Genomic DNA, 15,532 nt, shown 5'->3' with positions numbered 1-15,532 from the left:
CATGCAACACGAGCAGGATGCCCACCATGCCCGCATGGAGGCCAAGTAGGATGACATTACTGCGGTGCATCAGGACATACTCCAATGCCTCCGCCAGATCAACACCAACCTGGCCACAACAGCTGTCGCAACACCATCTGCCAGCGCCACAGGGAGGGAGGAGGACTCTGGCAGAAAGTCCCCTGCACCGCAGAGGCCTGCACATGAGGATTCCCCACCCGGAAGAAGAGGGGTGGTCCGAAGAAGGACATGTGAGAGGCAGATGAACCAGCACATCCCCCAGGGCCTCTAAACCTGTTCTGGACAATGTCCTTTGTGCGCAACCCATTCCCCTTGTCCATTCGCACACAACTCGCCCACATGACATGGAGGGTTCATGTAGGGCCAATGTAGCAGATGACTGTGGACTTTACTCTACCAGCACTTCCAACTCCAATGTGAATTTTGGATTCCCAAACCAATGTACAGCACCCACCATCCTGTGCACTTCCCTCACACATGTTTGTAAATAAACTCACCAGTACACTATACTTGCCTCTGTTGTGATTCCAACTTGTCATGTTCAGGGAAATGTCGATCTGCTACACAACACAGTGCATGCCAAATACTGCAACAATGTGACCAACATAAGGTGAGTCATGGTGATGTGACACATGTATGGCAACACAAAACATACTCACCATGGCCATGTTACTCATCACACACAATAATGTTGACCTGAAATGCATTGGCATGCACAGACACAACACCAACCCCAGTCAGTGGTAACAAGTCCAGAGGTGAGGTAAGCAGATGTCACTCAGATGTGGGAAGACAGACAACGCACATGAGAAAGCATAGCACAGTTTCATTACATATCAGCAACACGTTTATTCCACAATAGTTGCACGGTAATACTACGTAACAGTGGACACACGCTCTCAATGTGTCGGAGAATGGAAGTCCAGGGTTGTGTGGTACATCAGTTGATGGGAATTGTCAACTTCCACACTGGTGTTGGCTTCTGTGTGTTGGGGGTCAGTGTTGACCACACAACAGGCAAAGTACCCTGGGAATGACAGACACAAGACACAGTCAAAAGTACAGAAGAACAATAGAGAAATGCAATACACATGCACAAAACATGTTGCAAGACACCTACACAAACACTAGTTAGCAGTACTACCCTATTGTGGAGTACACACCACCTGAATGGACACATCACAGTACGCATCCAGTCAAGTGGCACATAGACACACTCAGACAGCAACAGAGCTGGCACAACACATTCCAGGCTACCTCCATACATTCACATAACAACCCTGGAAACTCACATTCAGGTGAAGAAGTTGTTGATGAGCTGTGAGCGGATGTCACCCTCATCCTCATCATCACTGGCATCTTGGCCCAGGCCGGGATCCTCCACAGGTGCCGGAGGTTGGTCATCGTCATCCTGGATGAGAGTTGCCTCCTTCCACACTGCCATGTTGTGTAGCATGCAGCAGACAAGGATTATTTTGCACACCTTTGCAGGCTCATATGGGAAGGCCCCTCCGGTCTTGTCCAGGCAGCGAAAGCGGCTTTTCAGGAGGCCGAATGTCCGCTCAATCACCCTCCTGCTTCAACTATGTGCCTCATTGTAGCGCAGCTCGGCTGGTGTCACAGGGTTCCTGAGGGGTGTCAGCAACCACGGCATGTTGGGGTATCCGGAGTCACCTACACACACAAAAACAAGTAGCTGAGTTTTGTAGGAGTGCGGAATACAACATTGACAAACACACACAATGAGAAACAGTCAGTACACACCGACAAGCCAGGCATGCTGAGCTGGCATCTGTGACATCAGCGTTGCAATGCGACTACTCCTCATAATGTAGGCATCGTGCGCAGAACCAGGGAACCGTGCACTCACATGTGTGATCGACATGTCAGCAAGACAGACCACCAGAGCATTGATCGAATGGTAGTACTTCCTGTTACGGTATGCCTGCTCATGTGCCTGTGGTGGTATCAGGGCAACATGTGTCCCATAAATAGATCCAATGACGTTCGGCATCCTCCCCAGTGTATAAAAGGCATCCTTTATTTCAGGGAGTTCAGCTGGGCTCGGGAACTTGATATACAGGTCTAGGAAATGCAACATCCCCTCCAAGACATCGCGTAGAACCCGACTAAACATCGTTTGCGACATCCCACCAGCAGTAGACACCGTGTACTGGAAGGTACCAGTAGCAAAGAAGTGCAGGGCTGCCATTACCTTCACCTCTGGGGTCAGTGCTGTAGGGTATGTCCGGCTGGTAGCAGATGTGGCGCCAACTGCTCTGCCAACTCCGCAATCAGTGGCCTGGTGAAGCGGTACCGTTTGATGCAGTCGCGTTCCTGCATGGTTGCAAGGTCTGGGAACGGCCGATGGACAGCTGGTGCCCTGCATTACAGAGATGCACAAAGGAAGATTGTCAGTTCACCCACCCATGTGGCCATGACCACGATCAATATCACATGCTAGATCATGACATTACACAATGTACTGAGGTGTGTGCTGTTGGGCATGGACACATATGTCACCTACATGACCACCACCTCACATCTCAATTCCACATGTCCACATGAGTCCCATGTAGTGCAATGGCCAATTATCTGTCTGTGTCACCCAACCTATGTGCTGCTGCAACATTCCAAACACACACCACAGTGACAAGTGAGGCCTCATGTCTCCCAGGCATCACAGATCTTTGCCAAGCAGAAACCCAGTGTCCCTGTATTGCCACATTGACACAGCAATGGGCATGGCGTATCACGTACACACCACAAGGCAAGCATAAGTCCCACAGGTAGTGGCCACTGTTGTTCCTGCCGGCCCTACATATACGTCTCTTAGACACACACCCCATCAAGGGTGATGCAAATACCACATGGATGTGGAGACTGTCACCCATTTGGCACATTTGATCAGACACATCTGAGACACAACATGCACACAGACTGTGGATGCACATCAGTATTGTGGCTACAGGTCTCACTGTGACGTTCATGCCATCACCCCCAGGACTTAGGGTGTATGTGACATGTCCTAAACACATCCAACCTGACACTGTGTCCGTGACTCATGCCCATTACTGTACAATTGCACATCACAGTGGTAATGTGCACAACACACAAAGGATTCTGCCCCCATGTACACGTGCACAGCCTGGGAGTGGCTGCACAAAGTGCCAGCCAAAAAGACAGACGTGGCCCCCCACAAACACCCATGGAGTGCAGCCTTACATGCCATGGGACACTGTGTGGCCAATGCTGTAGTGTGGTAAGTGTGTACAGGTGTCCCTGGCCAGTAAATGTGTGTTGCATCTGTATAATAGTCACACCAATGATGTCTGACGCGGGTGACAATGCGTACGCATTGCACGGGTCATGACCGAGCCGTGCGCACGCTTTGTCATTGAATGCAATGAGGTCCGACGCGGGTGACAATGCGTACGTATTGCACGGGTCATGACCGAGCCGTGCGCACGCGTTGTCATTGAATGCAATGAGGTCCTACGCGGGTGACAATGCGTACGCATTGCACGGGTTGTGACTGAGCCGTGCGTACGCTTTGTCATTGAATGCAATGATGTCCGACGCGGGTGACAATGCGTACGCATTGCACAGGTCATGACTGAGCCGTGCATACGCTTTGTCATTGAATCGTATGGAGACGGGTGCATGTGTATATTCAAAATGCGCGTCGTACAGTCAGTTGAACGAGCCGGGCGCACCTATTGGCTCCGGACTGTCATGGAGACGGAAGCGGATTCAAAACTTGTACGAGTTGTGCACTGGAAATTCAGGTGGATGCATACAACAATGTTGCAATTTCAAGTGTTCCATGAAGGTGAAGATTTGAACGATGCGGAAGGCGTGTACAAGTCGTACATTTAAATGGATTGGCCAGATTCATAGAATGCAACCGTGTTGGACCTATCACTTGGGACACATGGCACAGAGTCTGCCTCTGCAGCACAGATATAAGGCTGGCTGGCCCCCAGGGAGCTCACTTGCCTGCACTACATGCTACTGGACCACATCCCTGCTACCACTGCTGCTGTCTCTGCATCCTCTGGCTCCTGCTATGGTACGTATTTTGGAGAGGGCCCCAGCCTTCACTGAGGAGGAGAACCAGGCCCTGCTGGACAGGCTCCTTCCACAGTACAGCAAGCTCTATGGGAAACCAGTGGAGCAGGTGAGTGTGCAGTCCACTGCCTTCCTAATTATGCATGTTGTCTGACTTGCAGGACTAGCAGTGTGTACACCAGTGACAAGCATTCTCACTGACTCCTTTCATCCCCCAAAGTGCGTAGGTACATGTACTGAATAGGTTTCCTGCTGCTAAAGTGCATTAGTGCAAGCTTAAACTATCCAGGCATTGTTAACATGTCAGACATGCAGGTGATTTGCTCTTCCCCATGGTTGCACTACCTGTGTAATTCATTTCCCTTTGTGATGATGACATGTATATCCAAATGTGTGCTGCACAAATCTGGGGCATGTGTGTTAATGTACTTTTCACTTTGTCATCCTCACAGGTTGATGCCCACCAGAAGCAGGAGTGGTCTTCCCGCACCTGGATAGGCAACTGAAGGCCAGACAGCAGCAGGAAGGGGGTAAGTCCATGCCTGATCTGTCTACTATGTCTGACATGCTAATAACTGTCTTTTGGCCTGGTCACACCTCCACATTACGTAGGTCTTGTAGTCCAATACTCATGTCCCTCAATTGTGTGATGCACCCTCCTCATCTGTTCCACATGTGTGGCCCCTACAGTCTGTTGCTTGTGTCACTAGGGAACTGTGTCCCTGCAGTCAGCTATGCTTCAGCTACCGGTCAGCATCTGTTCCCATGACTCTGTAGTGTGTTATATGGGTGAGTCAATTGTTTACACAATGCCTGAGATCTGACATGTGATATGTGTGTGCCCTTGAGATGTGTTCCAATTGCTGGTCTGACTCGCAACATGTGGCTGGGGTATTCCAAACAAACCCATGCAGCAGGGGAATCCAGTGTTTGGGCTTCAGGAGCATGTATATCGAGTATGTCACACTTGCTTAGCCACCTGACTACTGTCCAGGGCCAAACACTGTTTCACGTAGACCTTGCCAGCCTCCTCAAGGACATTTCGAAACACTCTGTAATCCCACTCCTGTGAATGAAATTGCAGGTTGTGCTTAGTGACATGTGTCCTCAGGTGTCTGCCTCTGTGTCATTAGGGTGTGGCTTGTTGTTACGTACAACTGGGGTGTCCATGATTCAGAGGGTCAGAATGGCATCTGAGATGTGACTGTGAGAGACAAGACCTGTGTGACATATAGGTGTGTGATCATCTGACAGCGCACAATGGTGTATGCAACTGTGTCCTTCAGGCAGCTGGGTTACATGCATGGCAGACTGTGACGTGTTAATGTACAAGGATTTGTGTTTGCAGAGACTCAGATGTCTGATTTGCATGATGTGAGGTATTCCGGCTCCTGTACATGTTGTTTGCATGGGATGGGCAAGTGCGCCAGTTATCTGCAGAGTTAGCTTTACCCCTGAGCTAGGATTGTGAGTCAGTGCATATTGTTGTTGTCTGGATGCCCTGCCCCTGTGACAGGAGACAGTGTTGACTGACTTTCAGGGCATCCCAGTGCCATGGCATTTAACTTGCTATGGGTTATCCTGCATTGTGTTCAAGTGTGCACCATGAACACCAATGTGGCATTGCCCATCAGGACATGAGAACATTATAGTGTGTGTTGCTGGCATGCATCACAAGCATGTGAAATGAGTCTCTGCCCATCCCTTCTTCCGGACACCTGTACTGATTTAGTAGCAAGAGATGTGCTGTGTGTATAGTGACATACTCCTACATGTTCACTTGCATGTACAACTAATGTGTGGGTGGTGCATGTTGGCACATTGGGGTGTTAGCATCCAACATGCAACAGACATATGTGTGAAAGTCAAGGAGGGATATGTGTGCCATGGTTGATGTTGAGAATGACAATTGTCTTATCCTAAACAGTGTTGGCACTTTGAGCTGTGTTCAGCTGATGATGCCAGGGCTTGCCCTGTGATGTGATGTACTCACTGTGGTGTGTGCAGTCGGCGCAGGTGACTGATGTTGTTCTCTTACTTCCTATTCCTATCCAGATACATCCACGGCCACAGGAGGGGATAGCTCCATGGACCAGGAGGAGCCACAGAGCCTTACAGGGACAGAAGGAGAAGAGTCGGTGGACCCAGTGGCATGGATGGCGAGTGGAGCCACACAGAGGAGTCGTCAGCACCATCCCTCCAGCTGAGGGCCACAGCAGCTCTGAGGATGACTCCCTTGTGGAGGCGGTTGTCAGCAGCGACCATAACCCAGCTAATGAGGCTGTCCCCACCACCGCCACCACCACCACCACCCTCCCATCGGCTCCCATACCAGAGGTCCCTGTGGGCTCCCGTGTTCGTGAGCATGTCTCCTTCGTGCCCGGCACCGCACCCCCTGCCTCTGTGTCCCCTGCTGCCCTGAGTGAGGAGTCTGTGGGCTTACTTCGACAGATCCATGTAGGGCAGGCGTCAATGGTGAAGGTCCATGCACACACAGGTCTGTTGACACAACTGGTGTCATTCATGGAGGGCATTTCCTCGGGTATGTCTGCCCTACAGAGGACCAATCAGTCTGTGGCCTCCTCCCTGATGGCAGCAGTGTCCCTCCTCCAACAGTCACGCACTCTCCTACCCCTTCACCACCCACGATTCCTAGCAGCCTACCTGTCCCAAGCACACAAACACCCAAACCAAGGTCTAGATGTGCACACAAGCAAGCGTAGGGGACTGAAGACCCACTCACAGGGGCTGGTTTGCAGATACACACACAGTCATCCACAACCACTCCGCAGTCCTACGAGACCTCTCCCTCCCAGCCCCCTTCACTTGCATCACCTGCAACCCCATCTCCCCAGAAGCTCTTCCTCTGTGACCTTGGCCTCTTCCCCACCGACCCAGCAGATCCTGATTACAAGGGGAAAAGGAAGTCCTCACACACAGAGGGGAGTGCCCCTCACACCCGGACACCCTCCCCCAGGCGCAGTCAGACAGAGACCCCCACCCGCAAGTCCACCTGGCGCAAGACGAGCAAGATTCCCCTGCCACCACACAGCTCCAAGACAAAGTCTCCATCCTCCAACCCCCAGGCCACCACTCCAGAGGTTCCCCCGCCACTCCCTGCCCCGGGTTCCCCCACCCACAGATACACCATCCCCAAAATGCTAAGGCCCTCCCCCCTGGCACTTGCTCCTCCACACCTGTTCAGACGGTTAGTGCCACTGATGTGGAGACCGTGTCCCCCCCTGCCGACCTCACCTGCCCCCCATTCCGCTCCCATGGATGTAGGCACTGCATTGGAGTCCACGTATGACTTGGCACTGCAGTGGTGACCCAATCCACTCCATCTGACCTGCCCACTGGAGTTGTGCCGGCACCCACCCCATCTGACTTGTGCCCCACAGTTGTGACAGCACCCACCACTTCAGTCAGCTCCACTGCAGTTGCAAGTGTCTCGCTTGCATCCCCACCCCTTCACTGCCTCCTTCTGCTGCGCCCTGATCCTGTCCCTGCGGTGGCTGGCCTGCCCCCATGTATGCCCCTCCGAGGGGATGACCCCGGTCCTTAGCAGTACAGGCAAGCAAGGTGTGACAGTTGTCACTCTACTTCACTCCTTGGCATTTGGACATGGACTGGCCATTGGCCTTTTGTTTGAACAGACGTTTAACTTTTAATATGCTGAATAGAGCTTTTTTCTTTATCCCAGTGAACTTGATTTAGCTGTGCATTATGTTGATGATATTTAACATGACCTTGCACCTGTGATGCTTGGTTTCTAATGTTGAATACTGATGTGTTGCTGTGAGGTACTCCCTGTGATCCATGAGATATGTATCATATTCTGATGGGTATCCATGTCATCCTTTGCAGCTACCTGGGTGTGTCTGGATCAACTATTTGGGGACATCTCTGTGAACATTTCATTTGCATGGTCACATCTCTGGCTTGCACCCCTGCACATATGCTGTGCTTCCCATTGTCCAATTTGTCACTTCAACAGACTTTGTGCTCCTCAATAGGCCTGGGCTAAAATTTCGTTCCGTTCGCGGAAATTGCGATAATTTGACATGTTCGCGTTCTGCGGAAAGCGCGTAAATGTCAAAATTTCCGCATTCCGCAGCTTGGCGATAATTTGTTTCTTGCTTGCGCTGTAAAATAATACATTCTCGCGCGCGCACGATCGCCTTACCTGAATCCCTGCGTTTGCCGACAAGTATTCTTGATCCGGTCGCGTTCTCCATGAGATGTTGTATTGTTTTTAGCCATTTGCGCTGTCTCACGTCTTTCTTCTCGCGATCATGCACCGCGAGACAACTGAAAACAAGATGGCCGCGCCCGCGAGCAACCACATGGGTAAGTTGGCGAGCCGCAACCATGCAGAAAATCTCGCGAACATGCGGGAAAAAAACTTCCGCATCTTCGCGATATTTCCGCGTGTTTGCGATCATTTTTAACATTTTCGCGATAATTTGTGAAAGTGGATTTCACAAATTCCGCCCACCCCTACTCCTCAACACTGGACCTACAAGTGTGGGCATCATTGGTATGGGAGCAACTGGGTTCTCTGTGCAACTTGCTAGACATATGTTTTGGGTATGTGCAGATGACTTAGGGGAGTCTCCCGTACCCAGGCTGTTGTGACCAGAGCCTTCATTGTGTGGTAACTGAAGGCTGATTGACCAAGTGTTCTGCAGACATGAGTGAGCCAAGTGGGGAATATGTTTGGCACAGCTGGGCTTCCACAGGAGTTGGGTCCCCTCAAGTAAGTGTGTTGTCCAGTGACATGGCCTGGGCCCATGGTGTGTGTTGTATGAGCATGTGTGTGTGTCCACATCCCTGTTCATACACAGACAGTGTTCCCTTGATATGTTCCTGTTGTTGATGCTTGCTGAGTGGTACTGGGTTCATCCCACTACTTTTCCAATGTGCTACCAGATGTGTGGGTGCATGACGCACTACTGTTAATTGGTGTATCATCATTGGGATTTGTCAGTTCTGAGTGGTGATGATGTTGTCAGACACAGAGGGGACACAGTCAGGGTTCCCCAAGGCACCTGTTTATTTGCTAAATCATGTAGTTGTCCCTAGGTGGTACCTTTCAGTGATTGAGACATTTGTATGTGTGTGTGACAGCTCCCACTTGTCGGGTTCATGGCTGCAATGCTGGCAGGTGTCAGCATGTGTGCCTTTTGGTTCTCCTTGGCTTCTGCATTGTCCTGGGACTGTGGCAGGGATTCTGGAGGTTACGTGAGCTTTGAGGTCATGGCCATGTACCGCATACTGTGCAGTATGTCTGTCAGTCCCCAGGGTTGTAAACGGTCCTTGTGTGATGTGTCTGTGTACCTTAGTTCCTCCCAACATTCCTGTGTTTGTCATGGGTGCATGTGAAATGTCACCTGTCCATGTGGGCTTCACAGATACACATTGTTGCAATTCAGGGTGTGTGGTGTTGAGGGTGGACTGATGTAAATGTTTGCATGGATGGTCCCCTAGCTCCTGTTTGTCCATGGATCAGGGGCCATGCTGAGCGATTTGTGTTTGTATATGTGTGATTTACGTTTGTGGCACAGGACACATGTCTGGGTTTCCCAGTTTGTACGACATCTGCCTTTGTCAACACAGTGGAGGTGTCATGCATGCTTGTGTCACCCCAATGTCTGGTCCCTGGGGGTAGTGGTGTTGTGTGTCAGTCTCTTGCTGTGTAAGTTTGTGTTAATTCCAGCTTGTGTCACATGTGTCTCTTGTGCTCCCTCTCATCTCCCAATGCCTGATTGCCCACTGAGGGTGTCCCAATGATAGTTTACTTTTGTGTGGCACTGTGTCCACATCTGTGTCACTGGGGTTCAGCCCCCCTCATGTGTTGTGTAGTTGCCTGGGAATACTGTGACACACACACACATGATGTGTCAGATGTGTAGTGTGAGGTTGCCTGTTTGTGTTTGTGCATCTGCACCAGTGCATTGGTATTGCTGTTGTGGGCCTTTGTCTGGATGCTGTTTCTGTGATTTTGCCTGCTGTCCCTGTGAGTCATATCACATCATTGTGCACATTCATCCGGGTTGTTAGGTGCCATTGCTGGCATGGAATGTGTGTTTGTGAGCTGACACCTACAGTCTACACATGTTGTTTTGATTAGTGTGTCTATTATGAGATGTGTGCATGCTTTGTGATGGTCACTTCTGCTCTTGTGTCATTGTACACTGTATGCATTGTCAGCCCCCATGTGTGGTGCTTGTCTGCACATGGCCGAGAGTGTGTTATGTTTTCACAGCACTGTTAGCCTCACCACATCTCTGTGGGAATGGGACACAACCACTAGTTTGCCCCAGAAGTGTTTAATGTGTTGGGAGCAGGGATCATACATGCTGTTTGTTATTTGCAGCTTTGACCATGATGACACTTACCTTTTGGTCACTGTGATGAGGGGGGTTTAGTCCCCATCACCACAATGCCCAACATCTCCTGCATTGTGGAAGCACACACTTAACTTCTGTTCTACACAGTGAGGGGGTGTTCTTTTTACATTGCCCCAGTGCTATAGTGATGCTTGCCTTGTGTATGTCACACTCATGTGTTGGTCACACATGTGCTGTTAGTTACATTGTATGTTCAAAGTCATAATCACTGTTGTGGGCATTTGTCACAGACTACACACTGTTGTCATGATGTTAGGGGGGATGTATTTTGCTGACATACCTGATGTTGCAGTATGCTGGGTGTGTTGCGCATTACCCATCCTATGGCTGGGGGTGGCAGTAGTGATGGGCAACATAAGCCCTATGGGTGTGGGTGGCAGTAGTGATGGGCAACAGGTCCCCTATGGGTGTGGGTGGCAGGGGTGATGGGCAACATAGTCCCTATGGGTGGGGGTGGCAGTAGTGATGGGCAACAGGTCCCCTATAGGTGGTGGTGGCAGTAGTGATGGGCAACAGGTCCCATATGAGTAGGGGTGGCAGTAGTGCTGGGCATCATATGCCCTATGGGTGGGGGTGGCAGTAGTGATGGGCAACAGGTCCCCTATGGGTGTGGGTGGCAGTAGTGATGGGCAACAGGTCCCCTATGGGTGAGGGTGGCAGGGGTGATGGGCAACATAGTCCCTATGGGTGTGGGTGGCAGTAGTGATGGGCAACAGGTCCCCTATAGGTGGGGGTGGCAGTAGTGATGGGCAACAGGTCCCATATGAGTGGGGGTGGCAGTAGTGCTGGGCAACATATGCCCTATGGGTGGGGGTGGTGGTAGTGATGGGCAACAGGTCCCCTATGGGTGTGGATGGCAGGGGTGATAGGCAACATAAGCCCTATGGCTGGGGGTGGCAGTAGTGATGGGCATCATAAGCCCTATGACTGGGGGTGGCAGTAGTGATGGGCAAAAGGTCCCCTATGGGTGTGGGTGGCAGTAGTGATGGGCAACAGGTCCCCTATGGGTGGGGGTGGCAGGGTTGATGGGCAACATAGTCCATATGGGTGTGGGTGGCAGTAGTGATGGGCAACAGGTCCCCTATAGGTGGGGGTGGCAGTAGTGATGGGCAACAGGTCCCATATGAGTGGGGGTGGCAGTAGTGCTGGGCAACATATGCCCTATGGGTGGGGGTGGTAGTAGTGATGGGCAACAGGTCCCCTATGGGTGTGGATGGCAGGGGTGATAGGCAACATAAGCCCTATGGCTGGGGGTGGCAGTAGTGATGGGCAACAGGTCCCCTATGGGTATGGGTGGCAGTAGTGATGGGCAACAGGTCCCCAATGGGTGGGGGTGGCAGGGGTGATGGGCAACATAGTCCCTATGGGTGTGGGTGGCATTAGTGATGGGCAACAGGTCCCCTATGGGTGGGATGGCAGTAGTGATGGTCAACAGTTCCCCTATGGGTGAGGGTGGCAGTAGTGATGGGCAACAGGTCCCCTATGGGTGGGGGTGGCAGGAGTGATGGGCAACATAATCCCTATCGCTGGGGGTGTCAGTAATGATGGGCAACATAAGCCCTATGGCTGGGGGTGGCAGTAGTGATGGGCAACATAAGCCCTATGACTAGGGGTGGCAGGGGTGATGGGCAACATAAGCCCTATGGCTGGGGGTGGCAGGGGTGATGGGCAACATAGTCCCTATGGGTGGGGGTGGCAGTAGTGATGGGCAACAGGTCCCCTATGGGGGGTGGCAGAGGTGATGGGCAACATAAGCCCTATGGCTGGGGGTGGCAGTAGTGATGGGCAACATAAGCCCTATGGCTGGGGGTGGCAGTAGTGATGGGCAACATAAGCCCTATGGCTGGGGGTGGCAGGGGTGATGTGCAACATAGTCCCTATGGGTGGGGGTGACAGTAGTGATAGGCAACATAGTCCCTATGGGCTGGTGGTGGCAGTAGTGATGGGCAACAGGTCCCCTATGGTTGTGGGTGGCAGTAGTGATGGGCAACAGGTCCCCTATGGGTGTGGGTGGCAGGGGTGATGGGCAACAGGTCCCCTATGGCTGGGGGTGGCAATAGTGATTGGCAACATAAGCCCTATGGCTGGGGGTAGCAGTAGTGATGGGCAACATAGTCCCTATGGGTGGGGGTGGCAGTAGTGATGGGCAACAGGTCCCCTATGGGTGGGGGTGGCAGGGGTGATGGGCAACATAGTCCCTATGGGTGGGGGTGGCAGTAGTGATGGGCAACATACGCCCTATGGCTGGGGGTGTTAGTGGTGCTGCCATGCAACCCCTATGGTGGGCTATTGTTAGTGGCCAGGATGTGGATCCCCTGTGTGTGTGTGCCATTTTGCGGGTACGTGTCATTTGTTTATGTGGTAGGTGTCTGACTTACCGCCTGCGCCGTCTGTGTCGGTTCCTGAGCCGGTCATAGATGTAGAGTACTGATATGACCTGCGCGATGGGATTCATGATGTGTTCGTGTCGTACACGCTGCTTGTTGCTCCGTCTCGTACCCGCTGCAAGCTGGTCCGTCTCGTAGCAGTGTATTGAGTTGTGGCACAAATTGTAGCTGATATGCTTGTTTTCCGGATGCTGTGACGTCCCGTACGTGGTGACCCGTCTGGCGCGTAGGAAGTACACATCGTACTTGTCAATGCCGGAAACTGCTATGGAAACTGCTTCCGGGCAACTCGGTTCAGCGTTAGGAGTTACGGCTCGGACGGAGAATGGAGCTTCAATCACAGCCTGCGTGTCAGTCGCGTTTTGGCAATTATGCGCATCGTACTTACTCTACAGGATGGACCGGCTCCGGGGATGTGTCGGTCGCATGGTAAGGCTATGGACAGCTGTCCGACCGGGTATCAGAATCGGCCCCTAAATGTTATCATTCTCCAGTTGATTGTAATATTATGTCATGCCATGTCATGTTGTGTTATTTCATGTCATGTCATGTTATGTTATGTCATATAATGTTAGGTGTATTTGTATAAAGCATAACTCACTCAGAAGGGTATCCTGGCACTGAAGCAGGAGCTGCATGGGCCAAGCCAGGGTCAGGTCTAGGTGAAGAGCCAGGTCTTCAGTTTCGGATGCGTAGGGGAAGGTTGCTTCACTCCTTAGGAGCGAGGTAGGAGAAGGCAGAACTGCCGGATCTTCTTCTGCAAATGTGCGGGGGGAGTGCACGAGTAGAATTTCGGGAGAGCCAAGGTGTCTGGTAGGTTTCTGTAAATTTAACAGGTTGCTGAGGTACATAGGGCCAATGTTGTGTAAGTCTCTATATGTCTGCGTGAGTTTAAAGAGTACTCTTTTGTGGATTGGCTTAAGTGGAGCTCTTTATTGTGCTGAGTGAAGCGAGTGTGGGATGGTGTCTGAGCTTTGCATGGTCTGACTCTACTGGTCAGTTGAGTGTTGATTCCAGCATAGAGTGTGTTGCCGTAGTTCAATTTGCTGGTGATTAGAGTTTGGGTGATGGTTCTAAGAGTTTTGACAGGGACCCATTTGAATTACACTAATTTTATCAACATCCTAAGATTTATAGATTGTCTTTGCCCTGCATGGACATATATGTATGCCGAGCAGATACCATCAAATATATTGGAAAGCAGGTGCGTACCCAACTGAACTCTCTTCAGGATGCAAATCTATGATTTACAGGTTGCACAAGGATTGCTGCAACAAGCACAAAAACCTTCTGAGCTCCCATACAAATATCAAGGACACGTGTGGATTTTAATGTACAGAAGTACTGTGTGCGACAATGGTTGCTGCAAAATGGCACATAATTGTCCCGTAGGCAGTGCTTGAATTCCAGATTTTTCTTGAAGCAAAGGTTTGACCCCAGGAGCTACAGATTAGTGAAGTGCCTGGTTGCACAGTGATAGCAGGTGCCATGAACCCCTTTGTTGAGGACATGAGGGCAGGATAGAAGGAAGGCTGTTGGGTTCTGAATGCCAGGGAAATGCCCTGGGGGGTTTGAGGGTGACAGAGAAGGAGCTGAGAGTATCTTAGGGAATGAAGGGAGGATCAGAGAGCCAGCAGACCGCTCTGATCATATATGAGGGGCAACACAGCGGGTCCAAGGGCAAGATGAAGTAATTTTCAAGGCTTTGCGATAGGTTCTAAGAGCCACTAGAAATTGTTTAGTGGCTTTGGGAAGTGGCATGGTATAAGTGATGCTCTGTGAGGGGCTGTTGAGTGATTGTGAAAGTCAATCAGAAGTATATGAGTTAGATAAGGGTTTCTCAGTCTTTCTAAGGGTCTCTTAGGTCCTTCCGGAATAGTAGAGAGTGACTGGTGGCCATTTAAGGGTAGGTTGGGCATTGTAGATAGTCTCTGTGGGGAAAACATTCTTTTCCATGCAATCTTTTCCACTCATGCCTTTTCCACGCATCTTCTACCATGCAGATGGCGTTACCACTCATGTCTTTACCACGCATGGCAAGTGTGGTTAAGTTAAGCATAGAGGGTTGGCAGTGGTAAAGGGATGTAAGGGCAGTTTTAGGGTTCAGGGGTGGGTAGTGGTAAAGGGAGGTAAGTGTCATTTTAGGGTTTAGAGGATGGCAGTGTTAAAGGGAGGGAAGTGTAGTTTTAGGGTTTGGGGTGGGCAGTGGTAAAAGGAAGTGAGGGTACATAAACTCATCATGCGTGGTAAAGGCTGCATGGAAAAGATATGCATGGAAAAGGCATGCATTGTAATGTCATACATTCGTTTTTGAGGGTGGCTGAGGATAAACTTATGGTTAGCTGAGGTCTGGCTTGGTATCACCTAAGGTTGGCTGAGAGTATAGGAGAGACAGGTGAGGGTCTGTGAGAACTGGAAGAAGAAATGTGAGGTATAGCTAAGGCCATTGAGCTCTAGAAGACAATGCTTGATGGCACACTGAGTGCCCTTTCAATAGTGACCCAAGGGACACCCTCTGCCCATCTGAGGACCTCTAAGGACCAGTATAGGAGACCTAAAAGCATGCTTTGCCTGAAAAGGGATTCTGAGTGATGTGAATGGGTTTTTGGGTATTATCAGAGCCCCAGCAGTTGACCCAGG

This window comes from Triturus cristatus, chromosome 3_2 (assembly GCF_964204655.1).
Source record: "Triturus cristatus chromosome 3_2, aTriCri1.1, whole genome shotgun sequence".
Lineage (NCBI taxonomy): Eukaryota > Metazoa > Chordata > Amphibia > Caudata > Salamandridae > Triturus > Triturus cristatus.
This window is presented reverse-complemented; position numbering follows the sequence as displayed.